General features: G+C 41.8%; 1 protein-coding gene across 2 annotated transcripts in view; it reads left to right on the forward strand.

Moving 5' to 3' along the window:
* Positions 1–19,910, forward strand: part of PDE3A (phosphodiesterase 3A) — a 955,418-nt gene that overhangs the window by 449,636 nt on the left and 485,872 nt on the right. The window contains exon 1 of one of the 2 annotated variants that reach the window (XM_069228521.1): positions 9,943–10,015. The exons of the other annotated variant lie outside the window; for it this stretch is intronic. The gene's annotated coding sequence lies outside the window, so the exon portion shown is untranslated. Of the gene's footprint in view, positions 1–9,942; positions 10,016–19,910 lie in introns of those variants that run through there. 2 annotated transcript variants of the gene reach the window in all.

Here is a 19,910-nt window from a genome sequence, read left to right on the forward strand (position 1 = left end):
TAATTGCACTCTGGAAACTCGCGCCATCATGCTTTGCAGGCCATTACTTTTACAAAACATGTTTGCTCATAACTCAGCTTGTGGTGGTCCTAGGACAATGGGACCACCTTCAAAACATTCACCATGACATGCTCTTCTGTCTACATCATCTTTGGGTCCCCACACTAAGTCCGTGGGGACCCAAAAATTATAACTCCTCCCACCACTCAGTTTCTTTTTAGGTTATTTCATGGCTGGAACTTTTGTTTTACAGCTGGCAGTAATTTTGTTAAAAGTGCCTTGTTTGTAATTTTATTGCAGTATGCCTGCTAGCCCTAAAAATGCGTAATGGACTATGCTCTCTAGGGGCTAAATGTATGGTTACACTACTTTACTTTCTGACATTGTCTTTTTAATGTGGGCATGCTCTCTAGGGGCTAACTATATGGTTACATGACCATGTTTCTTTCAAATGCTATTTTAATTGTGGTGTCCGTTAGGGGGCTGTTCTGAGCATTACAGTCTAATGCCAAAAGTTTATTTCTGATAAAGGTTTTTATTAGGTTTACATGATAATGCATATGTTTTATTAATCTATCCTTATTGTAATTATGAGCATGATTCAGGCAAACCTAACATCCTTATTGCACTATGACTGTTTGAACACTCTTGATAAGATTGGGTGACCCTTATAGTTTATTTCTGTCCTTACTCCTCCGTGGCTGTCTTGTGTCTTTTTTTGGGAATTGTGTTAGCCAGCCAACAACTCTGATGGTGCGGTGGTGAAAGTGGTATTCTATTGAAATTAGCATGGCAGATTTAAATAATGATGCTAAATGGCAACATTTTCATTTTTGGCTGCAGATAGAGAAGAAGATAAATGGAAGTGATTTAGTTATATGCAGAGCCACTGGAATTATGTGGCAGGAAAAGACCAAATTATGAGGCAGGGTTGACCAATTTATGTGACAAGAAAAGTCCAGTTATGAATTTACAACACCTGTAGCTCTTATGTGCCAAACAGAATCATATTTATTGAAATGTGGTTATCTTCTTCTGGAGGCAGTTGTGTGTGTTTCCAAAATATTCACTATTATTTTTAATCATGTAAGTTGTCACAGTTTTATCGTGGTAATGTACGTAGTCTTGCATACATTTCAGGATTGCTTTGTCTCAGGCTATTCGTTATTTGCCTAGTTATTTCTCCTAAACTGTGAATGTGGCCTTTTCTGGCATTGAACATGCCCTTTGAGTCAGATTTTCAACTCTCAAGCCTGTGATATGCTCATCAAGAGTCTATTGAATCAGTTAGTTGTCCACAGATGTGGGTGTGGTATAATTCGGACGTAATGGCTACTGCCTGGAGTGCTATGATGCTAGAGGGTGGACTTCTATTCAGTAGATTCTAATGCCGGCACATAGAGGCCTTCACTATATGGTCGATCACAAGGAAGGAGATCTCTCTGGTCACTCGGATTGACCTGCAGCCTGTTGGGTTTTCTAGTTCTATCACTGGAAGGCTTCCTGACCAGACTGGATTGGTAACTCTTTCTGTCCAGCTGTTTTACATACAGTGGTATTACAGGGTTAGTAACAGCCTGTGGACTGTTTGGTGCCGATACTCTTGGCTCTAGTAACTCCAATTACTGGACGTCTTGGTTTTACAATAAGTTGATTGGAAGTGGACAGTTATTCTCCGTTCATGTTGGCTGGTCCCTCATGTATGGAAGTCCACTCAATATAGAGCCAATCATTCTGTTATTAGTTTAGGGGTAGCCACAAAAGTCACTTTTCCTTAAATGTGTTTTTTCTTTTACATTCATAATCTCCTGCTTTGAGCTGCCTTGCACCTGTCCAGTAATGAAGCCTAGCTCTCCACAGAAGGTATTGTCATAGACATCTGATGTCATCCAACTGTATTCAGACCTTCTTGAAAGGATTTTTGTAGGTCATGAGGATGATGATAAGTATATTTAAATTGCAACAAATACTGAGAAAAGGGTGATCTGGCACTAGAGAAACAGCCACCTATTTGAAGAGAGAGGTTTTGAGAGCGTTACAAAATGTAGTGTGATTTGGCTCGGCTTGGAGGTATAAAGGCATACTGCTCTAGAACTTAGAGACCAGAAAATAAAATGCCTGTACCCCTATGAGCATAGTTGCCTCTAAAAGTATCAAGTAAAACGGCATCGGCAGATCACACAGGTCTGTTTGGAATGTATTTTTGAAACCTAGAGTGGATAATTGCTGGGAATTGTTGAGGAAGGGCTCTCTGGGCAATGCTTGAGATTTTAAACATCACTGTCTTGTTTACTAGATGCCAGTGTAAGACTCCAAGGGACCATATTATACAAAGTTCCCTGGGGGTACAACAAGAGTGTTGCCCACTTTGTGCAATCTCCCGGGCACTTTGGTATTAAAGAAGGGGCCGCAGACACTTGTGTGGGCCCTTTCTGTAACCCTGATAGCGCTGGCACACATGTAGCTTGCTATCTTGAGGGCATTCTCATTTATTTTTTAAACTTGTCTTTATTAAATGAGCTCACAGCAATCACATATAAATTGGCATACATGGTAGATTCTATTAAAGTGTAGTTTCGGCCATGTGATATTAACAGCATTAATACCAATATCCACTTCCTGAAGAACGGGGTTTTCCAACAAATGAATTAAAAAGATAATTATCAACATTAACAGATGTGGCAGCTACTGTTGTGTATCTATTGTTGCCATGTGTGGGGATGGAGGTTCTGGGTGAGGTCGGAAGGAGGGTGTCAGCTATTATCCATGGGTGCGTTTCTGTCTTGGGGAGAATTCAGTGGCCTACGGCATAGATCCCCAGGGAGCCGAAGCCCCATCAACCCTGTTTCTTCATATCCCTGGAGGGGGGGGCAAGTACTGTCTGGGAATTTTGTGGTGTGTTGTCAGTGGTGAATGTGGAGAACTCTTGCAGGGTTTGCTCCACCTGTCTTCACATGCATCTTCAGCCCATTCTCCACCTATTCTCTTATTTGAATGGAACAGGGCCCTATGCAAATGTGGGTATCTTTTTGTCTCTGTGCCTTAATATGGATTAGGGCACAAGGGCAAATAATCCGTCAGGAGGCCACCTGAAAGTTTGCCACAAAAAGGTGGCCCACTTAGTGCACCCTCTGATGACAGCCTTCAGGAGGTGGGAAAATGAGGTCCCATGGATCCACCTCCCCAGACATCCCATCGCAGGCAGTTGCAGTCACTCACTGCACCCACCTGCAAGGGGATCTCTCTCCCCGCTTGAAAGTGCATGCAGGTTGCCCCCTGCACTGTGAAACATGGAGCAGCTGTTAAGCAGCTACTCTGTAATCCTCTTGAATGCACTGCCCCCAGGGCAGTGCATGTTCACTGCTGCCCTGAGGGCTGGCATTCAGCATAATAGGGTGCACTTTCTCTGTTAGCACATGGTGCACCTTTTGAAAGGTGCGCCATGGCGCAAACAGGAAAAATGCACCCTGTGTATAATACGGCCCTATGTGTCTGGGTAACCTAGTTGTTATGCTTAAAGGCCATAGGATTTCTGATGCCTGGGTTATAATAAACACGTTGCAAACGGGTCAACATTTTAGAAGGAATGCGAAAAAGCAGTTCATTTGCAGTATTCCAGATGAGAAAGAATGGCAGCCTGTACTCTATCTTTCACACCTGAGTTGGCAATAAATGAATCGCTTTAAAGAGCATTTGCAAATAGTAAAAAGTGGACACAGAAATCACATTATTTTGCTTTTCGAATGTGAGTTCACTTTCCATGAAGAAATCCACGATTTTTGCAGAATGTACCGGTGTAAGGGGCCTTTCCAAGTCAGCAATCCACTAATTTGGGGGCTAAGTGATTGACAAGGGCCAAAAACAAAAGCTTTTTTATTCCCATTCAATTTTAGAGCATTTACATACATCCATTGGGTCATCAAAACTATACCAGCATGAAAAACTGTTGCAGCTGTAGTCTCATCAGTCACGCGGAGTACAATTTGTGTATTCTCCATGTATGACATCATGGAAAGGCCAAAACTCTGTATCATCTTAGCCAAAGGAGACCTGTATACACTAAAGAATGTAGGGCTCAAACTTTGGCCCCGGAGCACCAACTTGCTGTCTGATGGAAAAGAAGATATATTAGTTGTATGGGTTCAATTAGATAGAAAAGAAGCAAGCCAGTCCAGTGCTTCTCCCTGAATACCCACTGTACGTAATCTTTGTGTCGGGTAGTATGAGGCACTGTGACATAGGCTGCATTGAGATCCAGTGATAGTACTGCAGCACTTTAGCCTTATCTAAAGGCTATCCTAATTCATTGAGTACCACTAAAAGATCTGTCTCTGTGCTGTGCATTGGCCGGACACCCACTGAAGTCTTGCCCAAGGTGTTATTGGCTCCAATGTGTGGGAAGTGCTGCTTTTTAACTTCCTTCTCTAGAATCTTCATGGGAAACAGAAGCTAGGAAATGGGTCTGTAATTACTTATCTGGTGAGGCTCAGCTGATGGTTTATTTTTAAATATTGCCTATATCTGGGCATCGTTCCATGTCTGAGGACATATTTCCACTTCAAGAGAAGCATTGCACGAATTGTTAATCTATGGGGCAAAGATACCAACAGCCATATGAAAAAATGAATCAGGGCAGGGATTTAGCAGCAAACTTGTTGTTAACAGTCAAGATATGAGGTCACAGTTTCTACCTCCAAATGATCAAAATGTAATATTGTGGATACCACCATAGGGAGAAAATCTCACTCTTCCACCTCTCATTTCCAACTAGCTTGAAAGAGTAGGTGCTGTTATTTACTTTTTCATAAAAACAACTTAAAATCGATTGATCTTTAACAAATTTGAAAACTTCACTCGAAGATTTATGGGCTGCTGAAAGGATCTCAGAAAAGACTATTGTCTTTGGTGATCTTCAAAGTATTTTTTGTATATTTTCATTTCCTATAAGTATTTATGTTAGCCTCTTCTAGGCAAGCGTCTCTCCATTTACTTTCTAACACTTTACTGAGTCTTCTATCAGCTGCAAAATCAGTGGAGAACCAAGGAGCTACTAGTGTTCTCCTTGTAGTGTATCTTGCTTCAAGTGGGGCTACACTGTCCAAGGCTTCACTACTCCAGGGGTTGAGGTTCAGGACAGCGACCCCTCCAGTGAATGGAGACAGTCGACTAGGACTGTTGGTCTGAACGTTTGCACACCAGCCTTTGCTGAACCATGGGATGTTCTGCTATTAATGCTAAGAACAAACTTGATGTTTACGTCAGGTGCTCCGGGCCAACCCCAAAACGTGAGCATCAAACATGTATTTGTTGAAGCCAAGTCATCGCTGGAAGGCCTACCTACCTGTACACGTGTAGCTTGTCCGAGCAAAATGTGTTGGTTTGTTTACAAGTATTTGAGACTGAGCCCTATGAATGGAATGTCAGAAACCTCTAGGTTCGTTCAAAAAAAGTTTGGGAAACTATAAAGCCAGACATTTTTCCCCTATGTTTTAGAGGAAATAGTTTTCGTCTGTCGCGCTGCCTACTTAACATAGAAAGCGATTACTTTTAGGATGCTAAATAACAATATGTTGAAGAACGCAAGCTCTGCCTCTGGCGTATGGTATTGTAAACAGAGCAAAGGGCCAGTGTAAACCTTTATTCAAGAGACTGGCTTCTTTGTCAAGCAATGCCTTTCTTCCAAAACATCCTTGTTGCCATATGTCTGTTTCCAGCCAGCCCAGCTGCAGATCTAATAAGAAAGTTCTTATTCATCCTGTATAATGTTTTACAGGTTTGCCACGGGGGTCACACTCAGAAAGCTATGCACGTCATGGCTCCAACAAACCAGCCGAGTGAAGCCAAGAACGCCGGCCTGCTGGGGGCGGGGGAGGGCGCGAGGGGAGACGAAGGAGCAGCGCGAGGAACTCCTACGGCCGCCTCCCTCGCGCTCCGTTTTACAGACTAGACGTTTACTTTTTGACTGGAAAAGAGCAGTCTGTGATGCCAAAGAGGCAAATGAAAGTTTCCTAGCTTTATTCAGTAAATTCTTTTTGCAGATTTCACAACCATGCGAACAGTATTTGAGAAAGTTCATTGGATATTTTATCGTTGCTAAAAATACTAGTATTGTAGACCTGACTACGAATTTACTGGCGCTTACTGCTGATGGCATGTGTTCTAATTGTTCGCTGTGCACACTATATTGGAAATGTCCATTTTATCTGTGCTTTTTTAATTTTCCGCGTTATGAATGGAATCGTATTTGTGTTTGTGTTGGAAGTGCGCCTCCTGCAGGCGTCTTTAAAAGTTCAGTATTGTAGATGTAGGGCACAACATGAATTGTACGAAAAAAATCAAGGGAATGTAAAATGCCTAGTATTTCTCTGTGCTCTGGTAATGGCAGCGCGAGACGAGGCACTCTTAAAGTAAAATATAAGTAACACCTGATATCTGCTTCCCTCTTCAAGGTAGACTGAACAGAAAGTCTTCAAAAATGTAATTATAGCTACTAGGTTTGAGCTGGGTTCTAAATTTATGGGCTACTCTCACCGAAAACATTGCGGGAGTCAAAAAAAGCTCCAAAAACATCTGAGGTTTTCGAAGGCCCAAATTTTGCAAAGGATCGAGTCTGTTCATGCTGTTGCAAGAGTACTGTTGTCATCACTTGTGTTACTATTACAGTCATTAATGATATTGAATCATTGAAAGCCCAACAACCATCCACCCCGGGGTGTATTTGTGTAGTTCGAGGAGGCAGAGTAGGATAAGAGATCGCCTTCTTCCCACAATGCTCTGTACTTTGCTGGGCCAGTGCGCCTTTTTCAGTCAGATCCTTCTCTGACAGGCTTGGTTCGGACAATAATTAGTAATTGTTGCAGACATGTATGTATCATGGTATTTTCCGAAATTTAAAAGCAGACCCACGGAACAATTGAGAGCCGCACTCATGCACATACAAATCCACAGTTTGATAAAAATGTTCTGGCCAGAATCCCTCTGCCAAGGAACGTTTATATACATACCTATCTGAAAAACCGCAAGTTGTTGTGTACATAGGTTTTTGAAGTGGGCAGCATGGCTTTAGTTAATATTACCGAGAGGGCCAAAGGCGAGGTAAGGATATGGAACACATGTGACACGTTGTTGTGGGAGTTAATGAAGGTAATCCTTTCAGATGGCTCTGGATTTTTGCATTTTGCATTTTTTTCATAAATTTGATGGTCCAGAATTTAAGAATTCCAAAATAGGTGAGACGGTTATAAACCCAGATTTTTTTTTCGAAAAAAAATTGATTTCTTCACGGAATTACATTTATATGTTAGGTCTTTTCCTGTAAACCAGCAGATAAATATGAAATCATTCCTAAATGGTGTAGAGAAAAACTTCTCAAGTTTTAATCCCATCCCCAATTTAACAGAGTTGGTTTACACATCTCATGTTCTAGTTTACTCACAGTCACAATAATATACACAGTGTTGAACTGGGTTTTTGACAGTCTGGCACTGCCAGATGGGCCATCATGAATGGGCCAATGTGTGGACTACTTTTTTTTTTTTTTTTTTTATATCTTGTGTGCCGTGACTGGACCAAAAAAAAAATAGCCAGCACACTTCAGGCTAGCTCGTATGATAGCGCTAGAATGGCGGTAAAGCCAGCCCACTAATGATATAGAGGTGAACTGGATCTTCCCAGCAGTTTCTGTTTTACATATCCCACACACAACCAGAAAATATATATAAAAAATAAAAGTGAAAAGCGTAAGCGTACACAAATCAATCTTGCATAGAACATATGCTTAAAGTGTTGAGGTGCAGTTTAAGAAATTAGTTTGCTTACAGGTAAAGCAGCCTTGCCAGCATCTTCCATTCTAGCATTAGTCATTAGAGGCTCGACGTTATGAGAAGGACATGTGGCCTAATGGCCAGAGCTGCCAACTTAAGAACTGTAGAACAAGATTTGAGTCATGACCTTGTCCAACATCCTGTGATTCTAGGCAGATCATTTTAATCTCCCCGTGCCTAAAAGAGGAAGCATTGGACTCATTGGCTAAGCCAGTAGGTCTTCCCTTTGAGATCTATTGGCTGTGCCAGGGTTTCTTAGCCATGCTGTACAGCATTGCGACTCCTGTGCAGCATGGCTAAAAAATAAAAAAGGAGTGTTTACATGGCCAACACATCAATTTGTAGGCAAGCATATATGTTTATCACGCATGTTTAGGCTTACAGAAGGACACAGGCTTTTCTTTCCTTTTATTTGCCTGTTGGTGAGAGATAGATAGATAGATAGATAGATAGATAGATAGATAGCATAGATAGATAGAAAGCGCTTAAAAATATATATATATACCTAAATAAAATTGATGAGCAGTTTGTTGGAGTGGGTTGGGAATGGAGTCAGGTTGAAGTAACATGACAGATGGTGGAGAAGCAACATAATGGAGGGAGCACAGAGTTAAAGGGAGAAACACATGCGAAAGAGCAATGTGGATTGTGGCAGGAGAAGCACATGGGTGCGAGGGATCAACTCACATGCAAGTGAGGGGAGAGAAGCACATGTGTGAGAAAAATTAAACTGGTGGGGAAGAAAGCACACAAGTTAGACAGTCTGAAAGCCCATATATTGTCATGAAGGGCTTAAACAAAAATAAATAAAAAAGTTCCTTAAAAGCAGCCAGGAAAAGAGGTGGTAAAGAGGCTATGTTTGATGTGAAAGACAAACACAAGATGGAGAGGATGAAACAGGGAACTCCATTGAATAGAAAGCATAAGCAATGGGTGGGCTGAATGTTCTGAGTAAGTTCACAATGGTTTTTTTTCACAACCAGACAGATTGGGCTGTCCATAGTCTCAGCCTAAAAATGTGTAATATTATCTGGTACTTATGTGAAGTGTTCTCTTGCCCTTTTCTGGCAAGTTCGCTCTATAAAAACAAAACTGCAAAAATAAATCGTTATAATAAGTAACTGACCTCCTCAAATCCATCGTTTTTTTCTAGTTGATTTAAAGTATTTTAGCACTTTAATAGAAAGAGAACAAAGCACAATTAATAATTCTGACTCAGTAATTTTAAATATATGGTATTTTGAGAAGTAAATGTTTGGAAATACATGCACACATACATGCGGTGTATATTGCATCACCATATAAGAAGTAAGTAATGTTGCATATATTAGAATGAGCAGATACGCTGGTCAGATTCCTCAATGAGGAAATCGCCTTCTTCTACCATTTTGGTGTGTTTTCAAAGACACTAGTTAAAATTGTGCCAGAACTCCTTCCTCCAACATTAATAAAAAAATAGCACCATTAGCGTGATCCAGGTGGATGTAGCTTCTAACGACAAGGACCCAGAAAACGATTGGTTGAGATGACCATGCCAGGGCCGAAGATGCGAACCACACAGCAGTATAGTATAAATGGAATTCCCTCACGTCATTCTAGTCACACGAGGGGTGTTGTAGTTTGACGTTGGACTGCTTTGATTGTTAGGAGTGACGTCACACACGACGCCTGGCTCGGATTGACGTGCTTTCCTGCAGCTGTTTACGCAATGGCTGGAGTAGCCAGAATCAATCAAGTAAATAAAATGGAAGACAGAGTTTTATCAGGACAAGCGTGGAACTTCCCTGCGCTGATTATCTAATCAGGGCGGTGTGGGCACAGCGCAATCAAGCCCAGGATAGAGACACCGCAGAGGCACACGCAGACAAACCCAGATCTGCCGGAAATTAAAGTTTACAAATCCTGTTTTAATTATGCCGTCGACATGTTAAAGAAGTGACAACAAGATCGATACTCTCCGTGCAACCCTTTCTCTTGGTCGGGAGATCAATGAAGTGATGTTCTTAATCTTTCATTTCATGAAATGCTTTTTTCTTTTTCTTTTTCTTGACGGGCACCGGTCTTTTTCCTTCTCCATAAGTGAGGGTTCACCAGGCAGCCGCTGACAGAGGCTTTATGTGCGCGAATGAGAGCCGTTCCATTCTCCGCAAGGCACCGGGGCGGTTCCCGACTCGGCTTCCCCACCTTCAGAGGTAGGTGACTGAGCGCCTTTAAAACTGTGAAGTGACACCGTTTAAACCGTTATTATTGGCGGTGTTCTGCTTTTTTTTCTTTAACATAGCGCGAGCTTGGTAGTGGACCAGAGGCACTAGAGCTCAAGATGACATAAAACAGGGTAGGATGTATTTATGAACCACGGGGAGTTTAAGTGATGTGTCCAGAGTCGCAGGATGTTGAGGTGAAGCCGGGACCGAAACTGGTTCCCAGTCGGCAGCTCTGGTTGTCAGGTCACGTCTCCTTTTGTGTACTTTGTTTTGACTTATTCTGAGACACGTGTAGCATCTAAATTAGAGCTTTTAGACACAGTAACGAAATCGTGATACAAACAAAGAAAGTAATATTCAAAATGCTAGGGGGATACATTAAATTAATATTAATTTATGGTATAACTAATTCAATAGTTGGTAGTTTATCGGATGTTGCTGTCCTCACCTCTTGAACTACATCACTAAATAAAGATGAAAAATAATTTCAGTTACATTTCGTCGTTTTCGTCTAATCAGTAGTACTCATTTTATAGCCCACTGAAGGTTAACATACAACTTTGCTGTTAATTACATAAATAGCTACACACATACCATTAGCGAATTAAAACAATGAAATACCAGGTGTGAACTGCTAAATCATACACACGAGATTTAAATATTATGTGGGCAACTCGTAACGAGCACTTGCGGAGTTTTCATGGTTGTGATGTCTGAGCAACTGTGGCCCCCTAAGATATATTTTAACTGTTTAAGGACCCTGAAATACAGTTGATTCAAACTATATGATTATAACAGGAAAACAGAGAAAAGGTAAACATCTAGAAAATAAAGAAAGCTTGGAGTCTAGAAATGCGATCGGACCAAGCAGTAATTTTTTGATCGATAATATACCTTTTAATTTGATACAAATATGTGTGTAGTTCATAATTGTGGTGTAGTGCTTTCAACAAATGCTCGTGAGGAAATGCTCAGTGCAGGATGGGTTGCGTAAATTATATATCAGCGTATCAGAACCAGCAATAGATAGAAACAGCAATCTCTAGTTGACAGATTACTCTAAACATTCATACACGGTTATGCCAAAACGTGCAATAAAAAAAAAAAAATAGAACTATCAACACCTCAAGTCTCGTATGCATTTTTTCCAAGTCTTTTTCGGGACAGTCACTGCTAGTGTGTTTCATTGGCACCACAATTCTTAGGAGCGATAGTTCGTGTCTATTTAGGATCATGCAGCAACCTATTGTGAGGTGCCACAGTGATTAGTTCAAAAACATCCTGTATCTATAGGCTAGGCAGTGCAGGAAATGAGGGAAATCCATTCAAATACCAGATTTGGCAGCTATTATGGAGTTGGACCCGGAATCCAGCTGCCCCCCGTGGAATATCCTGAATTTGTCCCAGTGTAACTTGTGGACACCAGGACACATTTGGCAGCTCATGTGTGTTGTCTGCTTTCCTTTCAGAGCAGCAGTCTGCAGATGGGGAAGATCCTTTGTTATTTTCACTTCTCGCTAGGTCCAAAACAAAGGCCTGATTTAAAGGGCAATCAGACCTTCCTTCCTTTGAATACTACTGAGTATCATCTTGACTGGGAGCTCTCTTTACCCTAACATTTGATGCAGGGAGACAAAGGCACAGAGGGTGTTATCACTTTACGAGTACTTAAGAGAAACTGTGATTTGTAGGTAGGAATTGACTCTTCAACCCCTGTATATGAGAGATATGCATGCACAGTAAGAAGTCAGTGGTTTCTGTATGAGTAAATACACATAATTATTTATATATCACTTACTAATTAATTGTTTGCATTTAATTCTGTTATAATACTTCTCATCCCAATATAGGACGTCAGTGCGCTTTGCATCACACGCACACAATGCACAGAGACACTAAATCATTCACATGTGTGAAGTGTTACAAGGTGCAGAAGTCACATATCACCCTTACTGGTAGGCAATATATGTTAAGAGTGCCTAGTCAGGAGAAACACAAAGTCAGGTTATTAAAAACATAAAGCATTTACATTGTGCAATGGGGCAATGTATCCGATCCTTGGTAATTGTTTCATGATTAATGCTAATAGTCAGCTCGTCATTCGTCTGGATGGTTGTATGGATCATAATGTGATATATTTTAAGCAAAGCTTTACAGTTGTCAACTGGATGCACTGCAATGCCTAAACATGGACACTGACAAGACCAGCATTCTAGTTTTAGGGCAAACCTACATGGTTTGGTCCGACAGTTCCCGGTCCTTTAATTTCAGGCCTTCTCCATCTCCCACAAATGCGTTCAAAAACCTGGGTTTGCAAGTGGATGATAAGCTTTCATTGGTTACTCAAACTAATAGGATTGTCTCTGCCAGTTTAAGATATTGAAGAGAATGTTTCTCTATTTGCATCTTGAATTTTGAAAACCTCTCTTTCAAACTCTCATTATTTCAAGACTAGACTATTGTAATAGGCTCTACCTTGGTGCTCCTAAGCAGTCGGTTGCAAAATTACAATCACTTCAGAATTTGACTGTTCATTTGATCTTTTGCCTAGGCAGGAGGATACATATGGCTCCTTACAGTGGTTCTGGTCACTGGCTTCTGAGAAAGAACAGGGTTTCTTTCAATGACCTATGTCTGATCCACGGGCTGTACACAATCTCTGGTTCTGGCTATTTGCATGGTAGTTTTTATAAGTATTTCCCTACCCGCCAACTTCATTCTGCTTCAGAAAATAATCTTTCACTGCCTGTTTATAGAAATTCTCACTGTGGAGGCTGTGTTTTTTTCCATTAGACACTAAACAATGGAATAACTTTTCCTGTTATCTAAAATCCACTGACCACCGTCTTACCTTTAGAAAATTACTTGAAAGCCTCCTCATAAATCACCCTTTCCAGTCATTCATGTTGGCTGTCTACGGTTGGTTCATAGCACCAGGAAACCCTTTTGGGCATAATTTTACACAGCAACATAAGATAAAATCTTGGATGCTGTCTACCGTCTTAGCATAGGGAACAGGGATTGTTTTTGTTCTTGTGTGATGGCCAGTATTGCTAAAGGTGCCTGTATCTGGCATTGTGCAGCAGGCAGCCAGCAATGTAATATACTGGGACTATTCTCAAGCATAATGCAAGGAGGGTGGGAGTGCTATTGCCTCTTGCACCTATACAAGAGCAGGAACGAAGCTCCACTGAATCCACACTCCCCTTCTATGAGGTCTATATCCTAAAAAGACATTCCGAAGCCTGTGCCTCCCCTCCTGAGAACTGTAACCCCAGCGTGTCACTCCAGGATGTACATGTCTTTTTCAACCCTATAGAGTGATGGCCTCAATAGGGAAATACGTTTAAATGCAAGCCCTGCAATGCGATTTTGCAACTTAGGTTTAAGGAAAAGTGACAAAAATAGAACATAATTTCTGTTGAAGACCCTATGTTTACTGCAAGTAACTGATGCACTGAGGTAGGTCTTGGGTGCTGCTGAAGGGTGCATGCCGACTGCAGGTTTGGAGTCCCGAAGGAGGGTTTGAAGCACTAGAGAAATGGAAAATATACAACGTGATAAAGTCTGCTCATGTAGACTACATCATTTTGTAGTTGCTTCTGCTTTAGTTTTTTTAGGCTACACTTTATGGAATGATTATCAGTAGACATGCAAGTTTGGGACTGCGTTGAAGAACTACAAGATGCTGGAGGAGATATTTTCTCGATGTGTAGTGAAATAACTTGTTTTTGGTAGCTGTTAGATTCATGTAGAAACGCTATGCACCTCTAACTGAAACGGACTAAATACTTTTTTACGGCTCACTAAGTCTTAACTTCCTTTCTGGGCTAAAGTCAAAGTCTTGCCAAAATGAAAAACTTTAACAAATACATGAAATTGCACGGTATGCTTAAATAAGCAAGCCGTGCTTACTTGAGAACATGGGAGTGATAAGAACAGACCATGTGAAAACGTCTCTTCCAGTAGTGACAGTAGTTGCCTCTCATTTATCAGGACTCAAACAACAACAATATTTTAGCTCACAGGAAGTGTCCACGGAGAGATTAAAGGAGGAGAAACTGGCCAAGTAGGCAGAAAAGAAACAGAATGACGCTTGAACTTAGCCCTGGGCTCTCCTCCTCACTGTTGACGACGTTTGTTGAACTGGGGAACTTTTAATCTTTCAAACATAGCAATGTCCAGTGAGTGCCAAACTAGCAAAGAATGATCTCTGTACAAATCACTAACAGGCTGATGAGTCTGTGAAGAATTATCAGTTCCTTCCACTCACCCTTTTACTGGTTCCAGGCATGCTCATGTGCTTCATTTTTAGATTTTTATAAAGGGTGAGAACTGCAAGCTTCAATTAATAAGTATTGGCGAACCAATAAACCCGGCTTGAATTTTGAGTTGTAACAAAAATGTTTCAAAAAGCCTGCTGCGGTGAAAAACAAGCTGAAAAACAATTACTTGCTGCATACAATATATCTGGAATGTGGGGCCCGGTTGACAAAAGTAAGTTTGTGTAGATTACTAACACACTCAGGTGTAATTCTCCACTTTTTGGCTAGTCACCATATCCACTATTTCCAAGCGGAGAGTGACACCTAGAAGAAGACTTTAAGAGTCACCACCTCCCTCTTTTGAAGTAGTGTCTCTCTTACTACTGCATTTACAAGTTTAAAATTACTATTATTAACTTTCACTTTTCTTGTGGAGGTTCCTATAGGAACATTTAAGGACTTTTAATTAAGTTCATTTTTTTTTAAATAAGCAACATTAATGCAATATAAAATAAATATGTAAAATAATTTTAAACATATGCTAATCCAGGACTACTTAAAGAAAAATATAGCATATTCTCTCCTAAAATTAACTTTGTTTTCATTAGTACATTCATTTAAATATATTACTATTTAAAAAATATTATACTTTTAAACAATACTTAGCAATCAAAAACACTCACCTTCACTTAAACTGTAATTTTAATTCAATTTGAAACAACCTTAATTAAAACTAAGGTTTTGAAATGATTCTAGGATTACATCAACTTTTAGACTTTTTAAACCTTTAGATGCTTAATTTTTTTAAATGCATGTTTTCAATGTATGTATCATTAAATTAAAAAATAATATAATTGAACAATGGTAATGATTTTTTTACTTAAATAATATATATTAGAATTATTTTAATTCATTTTACATATTTCCCATGGGGTATTATAGTCTGACTGTTTTCTGTGGAAGCGTGTTGCAGTACCAATGGTTTGTGTTAGAAACGGGTTCTCTAGTCGGCGATGGTTTTCACCCTGTCCAAGCAGGGACTCTCACTCTAGTCAGGGTGAGGGAGCCACACATCTAAGATCACCTCTGCTCACCCCCTTGGAACTTGGCATGAGCAGTCAGGCTTATCTCAGATGCAATGTGTAAAGCATTTGCACACACACACACACACACACACACACACACACACCACACCACACCACACCACACCACACCACACCACACACCACACACACTAGTCCACACCAGTTTAGAAGGATAGCCAATATTTATCGGAGTAAAACAAGACCAAAACGACAAAAATCCAAACATACACAAGCAAAGATATCACGTTTAAAAGATTAAACATAATTGTAGTTCCTTGAAATCAATGAAGCATTTGACTGAGGCAAAGCACCTGAGATGTGTCAAAAACAAATATGCTGTGGGCCGCAGGGGAGGTGATGCAGCGAAAGTGGCAGAGATGCACCGGTTCCTTACTGTTGAAGGGGAGGTGATGTGTCAGTTCCTTACTGCTAGGCACGGGAGGTGATGCATTGGTTCCTTACTGCCACAGAAGAAGTGATGCTTCATTTGCGGCACGAAGGGTCGGTTCCTTACAGCGGTGCAGTGTCAGTGAAGAAAATGGATCCCAGGTATGATGCGTCAATGATGCGTTGAAAGTCAAGCCTCGATGTGTCGATCGTACAGCAGTAAAGCAGGCGCTGCGTCGGAGTTAGGGAGGTGCATCACGTACTTCGGTGATGTGATGCTCAAAACTCATGCAGCAATAGTTCTTCTGACGCGCTGCAATGGAAAGCTGGGGTCGGCACTGAAAAGTGCGGTCATTGCGTCAAGAGGTCGGTTTGAAATTACGCTGTGAGTGGATGCGTGGGTTTTCTTCTTGAAGCACCAAAAACCTCCTTCAGGGGCCCAGACTGGATTTGGCACCACTTGATAGGACAGGGCTCTTAGCAGAGGAGCCCAGGTTTTGCCGGGTGAAGTCTTTGATGTTCCTGAGACTTCTTAACAGGAGGCAAGCTCAACTCAAGCCCTTGGAGAACCTTGGAAAGAAGGCTGTAGAATGAAAATTCCAGTTCTTTCACTCCTAGGACAGCAGCAGCAAGCAGCAGGCCAGAATAACAAAGCAACAGGCAGAGTGGGAGTCCCTCCTATGCATCCAGCTGTTCTTCCTGGAAGAATGTCCTCAGTCCAGAAGTGTTCTAATATGTGGTGTCAGAGGTCCAGTACTTATACACATTTCTGTCTTTAAAGTAGGCAAACTTCAAAGAGAAGTAGTGTACAAGACCCTGCCTTTCCCTGCCCTGGCCCCAGACACACTCCAGGGGGTTGGAGATTGCTTTGTATAAGGACAGGTACAGCACTGTTCAGGTTGAAGTGTCAGCTCCTCCCACCACTCTCGCTAAGGAAGGCCCCTCAGGAAATGCAGGGCACATCTCAGCTCCCTTTGTGTGACTGTCTAGAGAGAATTCACAAACAGCCCAACTGTCACCCTGACCCAGACGTGTATTCCACAGACAGACAGAGGCACAGAATGGTTAAGCAAAAAAATGCCCACTTTCTAAAAATGGCATTTTTCAAACTTACAATCTGAAAACCAACTTTACCAAAAGATGTATTTTTAAATTGTGAGTTCAGAGACCTCAGATTCCATATCTATATCTGCTCCCAATGGGAAATTGCACATAAAAGATATTTCAAGACAATCCCCATGTTACCATATGGGAGAGATAGCCCTTGCAATAGTGAAAACCTAATTTAACAGTATTTCACTGTTAGGGCATGCAAACCACACCAGTACATGTCCTACCTTTTAAATAAACTGTACCCAGCCCTTGGGGGTGCCTTGGACCTACCTTAGGGGTGATTTCGATGTAGTAAAAGGGAAGGTTTGGACCTAGAAAGTGGGTGAACTTGCCAGATCAAAATGGCAGTTTAAAACTGCACACACACACACACTGCAGTGGCAGGTCCGAGACATTTTTACAGGGCTACCCATGTGGGTGGCACAATCAGTGCTGTAGGCCAACTAGTAGCATTTGATGTACAGGCCCTTGGTACACGTAGTACATTTTACTAGAGAATTATTGGTAAATCAGATGCACCAAATCCTGGAGAAATCAATCACTAATACAATTTAGGCAGAGCGCATATGTACTTTAGCACTGGTTAGCAGTGGTAAAGTGCCCAGAGTCCTAAAGCCAACACAACTGGATCAGAAAAAATAGAAGGAAGAAGGCAAAAAGGTTTTGGGATAACCCTGCAAAAATGGCCAGGTTCAACAGTTAGCAATACATGGAGCATGACTTATCAAGAGTGGACTGTAGTGCATCTAAGACTGTTTTTCTACCTCTGGGGCTGTAGAAGAATTAGATGCGAGTTTTGTGAATTGTAATTGTCTTACTCCTGTGTGGGTTTGTATTTTGTACTTGCATGTCCCTCTCTAAACCCCCTTTAAATGTCCACAGACTCCTCCTATTTAGTTGTAATTATTCCCTATTTTCCAAATAATTCCCCCTTGTCCCTCCTACAATTACAACTAAAATTGATACCTACATGTGCAGAGATCTCTGCTATGGGACTTTTACTCCTAGAAAATGACTTTAGGCATTACAAAATGCATTTTGAAAATCGTGCCCAAAGATTTTAATGTATAGCGATTCAGGTTGATGCAACATATTCCCTCATGCACAGCAAAACTGCCACTCCCAGGAAGGCGGAATGATACACCAAGCAGCCAGTTGCATAAACTGACAAAGAATGCTCTGGGCGAAGCTAAATACCACTCTATGTATATTTTAAAGAATAGTTAACAGTAAGTCTTGTAGAGATTTACACTCTAACCAAACCTAAAACAAGGCCTGACCTCATTGGACAAATACGTTGTGAAAGCAATCACATTTATGCTGTTTTAGAACTCACAATATGAAATAACAGTAATGACAGAGAACCGTTATACATTCATAACAAAAAACAGAAGAACCCAAACATCAAAATATGTAGTTGCATATTAGTGTTTGGTGTTAAACATATGAAACAATTCACAGCTAAAGGCAAGTCTTTCCCTGACTTAGGAAAGCTCTCTTGTTTTTGCCATGCTCTGCATGGAAACGGTGAGACAGTGTTAGAAATGGGAGTCTCTATTTAGCAGTGGCTTGCACCTCTGTCCGAATAAGGACTCTTCCTAGTCAGGAGAAGGGAGATAGTCACACACCTAAAATAACCCCTGCTCACCCCCTTTGTAGCTTTGCACAAGCAGTCAGGCTTATCCCAGAGGCAATATATAAAGAATTTGCACATACCACACAGTAGTACAGTGAAAACACTACAAAAGGACACCATCCCAATTGTAAAAAATAGCCAATATTTGTTTGTAAAACAAGACCAAAACGAGAAAATTCCAACATACAGTAAAAAAGATATTTATTTTGCAAGAATTACTTAAGTACAGTTTCTTGAAGTCGATAGCTCTGTCCATGGTTATTACGACATTGTGAACAACAAATCCAACAGTTCAGACCGACCGCAAGGTCTGGAAGACCCGCAAACAGTCCCTTGGAAATGCTGGGAGTTGTGGTCGTTGTGATCCGATCAGAAGTGAGGCATTGCAGGCGTCGGCGGGTGTCTGTTCCAGAGGTCGGTGCAGGGGTCGTTGGGCCCTTGAAGTCACATGGGTTGCAGATCAAACTCTGTGCTGATGACGAAGTCAGGAGTGCTGGCGTTGATTGAGTCAGGGCTGCGGTGCAAAGCAGGATGATGTGATGTGCGGTGCCCACAGGAAATGGTGCAGGCAGCGGCTTGGTGACAGCGTCTTACAGCATCGGTGAGACCAGGGCCGCAGTATGAAGTGGGGTGGTGTGAGGTGCTGTGTCTCCAGGTCTTGGTGCAGGCAGCCTTGTCATTGCTGAAGTGCTGTCGTCGGTAGGCCCAAGGCTGAGGTACGACATGGGGCGGGCTCCGTGCAGCCATGGGTCGCAGTGCAGGCAGGGGAATCTGTTGATAATGCTAGAGTCGATGTCACTGGCGTCGGTGGACCTGGACTGCGATGCGGTTTGGGGCAATGCTTCGTGTACCTCATAAGCAGTGCCCAGAGGCCACAGTGCAGGCAGCGGTGTCTGCATAGAGCGGCGTTGTTAGGGATACCAGGGCTGTGGTGTGAAGCGAGCGATGCAACATGCGGGGTCACAGTGCAACCAGTGGCTCATTGACGGCATCAGGTGGTGTTGGTGAGACTAGGGTTGCAGTGCGAAGTGGGGCAAGGCAGTGTGTGGTGTGGTCAGGTTATGGTGCAGGCTGCGGCAGCATTGACTGCATCAAAGTGGTTTTTCTTCTGTTGCAGCACAAAACACACAGTTCCCAGTGCTCTAGGCAGATGAACCTGAAGTCTTTGGTGTCCCTGCAACTTCCAACATGAGGCAAGCACCACTTCAAGCCCTTGGAGAAACTTAACAAGCAGGATACACAGCAAAGTCTCGCCTATGTCCTCTCCAAAGCAGACGCAGCAACTGCGGGCCAACTCAATAAAGCACACACAGCAAAGGGGCAGTATTCCTCCTCACAGCTCTTCTCCTTAGCAGAGGTTCCTTTTGATCCTGAAGTGTTCTGAAAGTGTGGGTTTT

The sequence above is a fragment of the Pleurodeles waltl genome, chromosome 4_1 (genome assembly GCF_031143425.1).
Source record: "Pleurodeles waltl isolate 20211129_DDA chromosome 4_1, aPleWal1.hap1.20221129, whole genome shotgun sequence".
NCBI classification, from domain to species: domain Eukaryota; kingdom Metazoa; phylum Chordata; class Amphibia; order Caudata; family Salamandridae; genus Pleurodeles; species Pleurodeles waltl.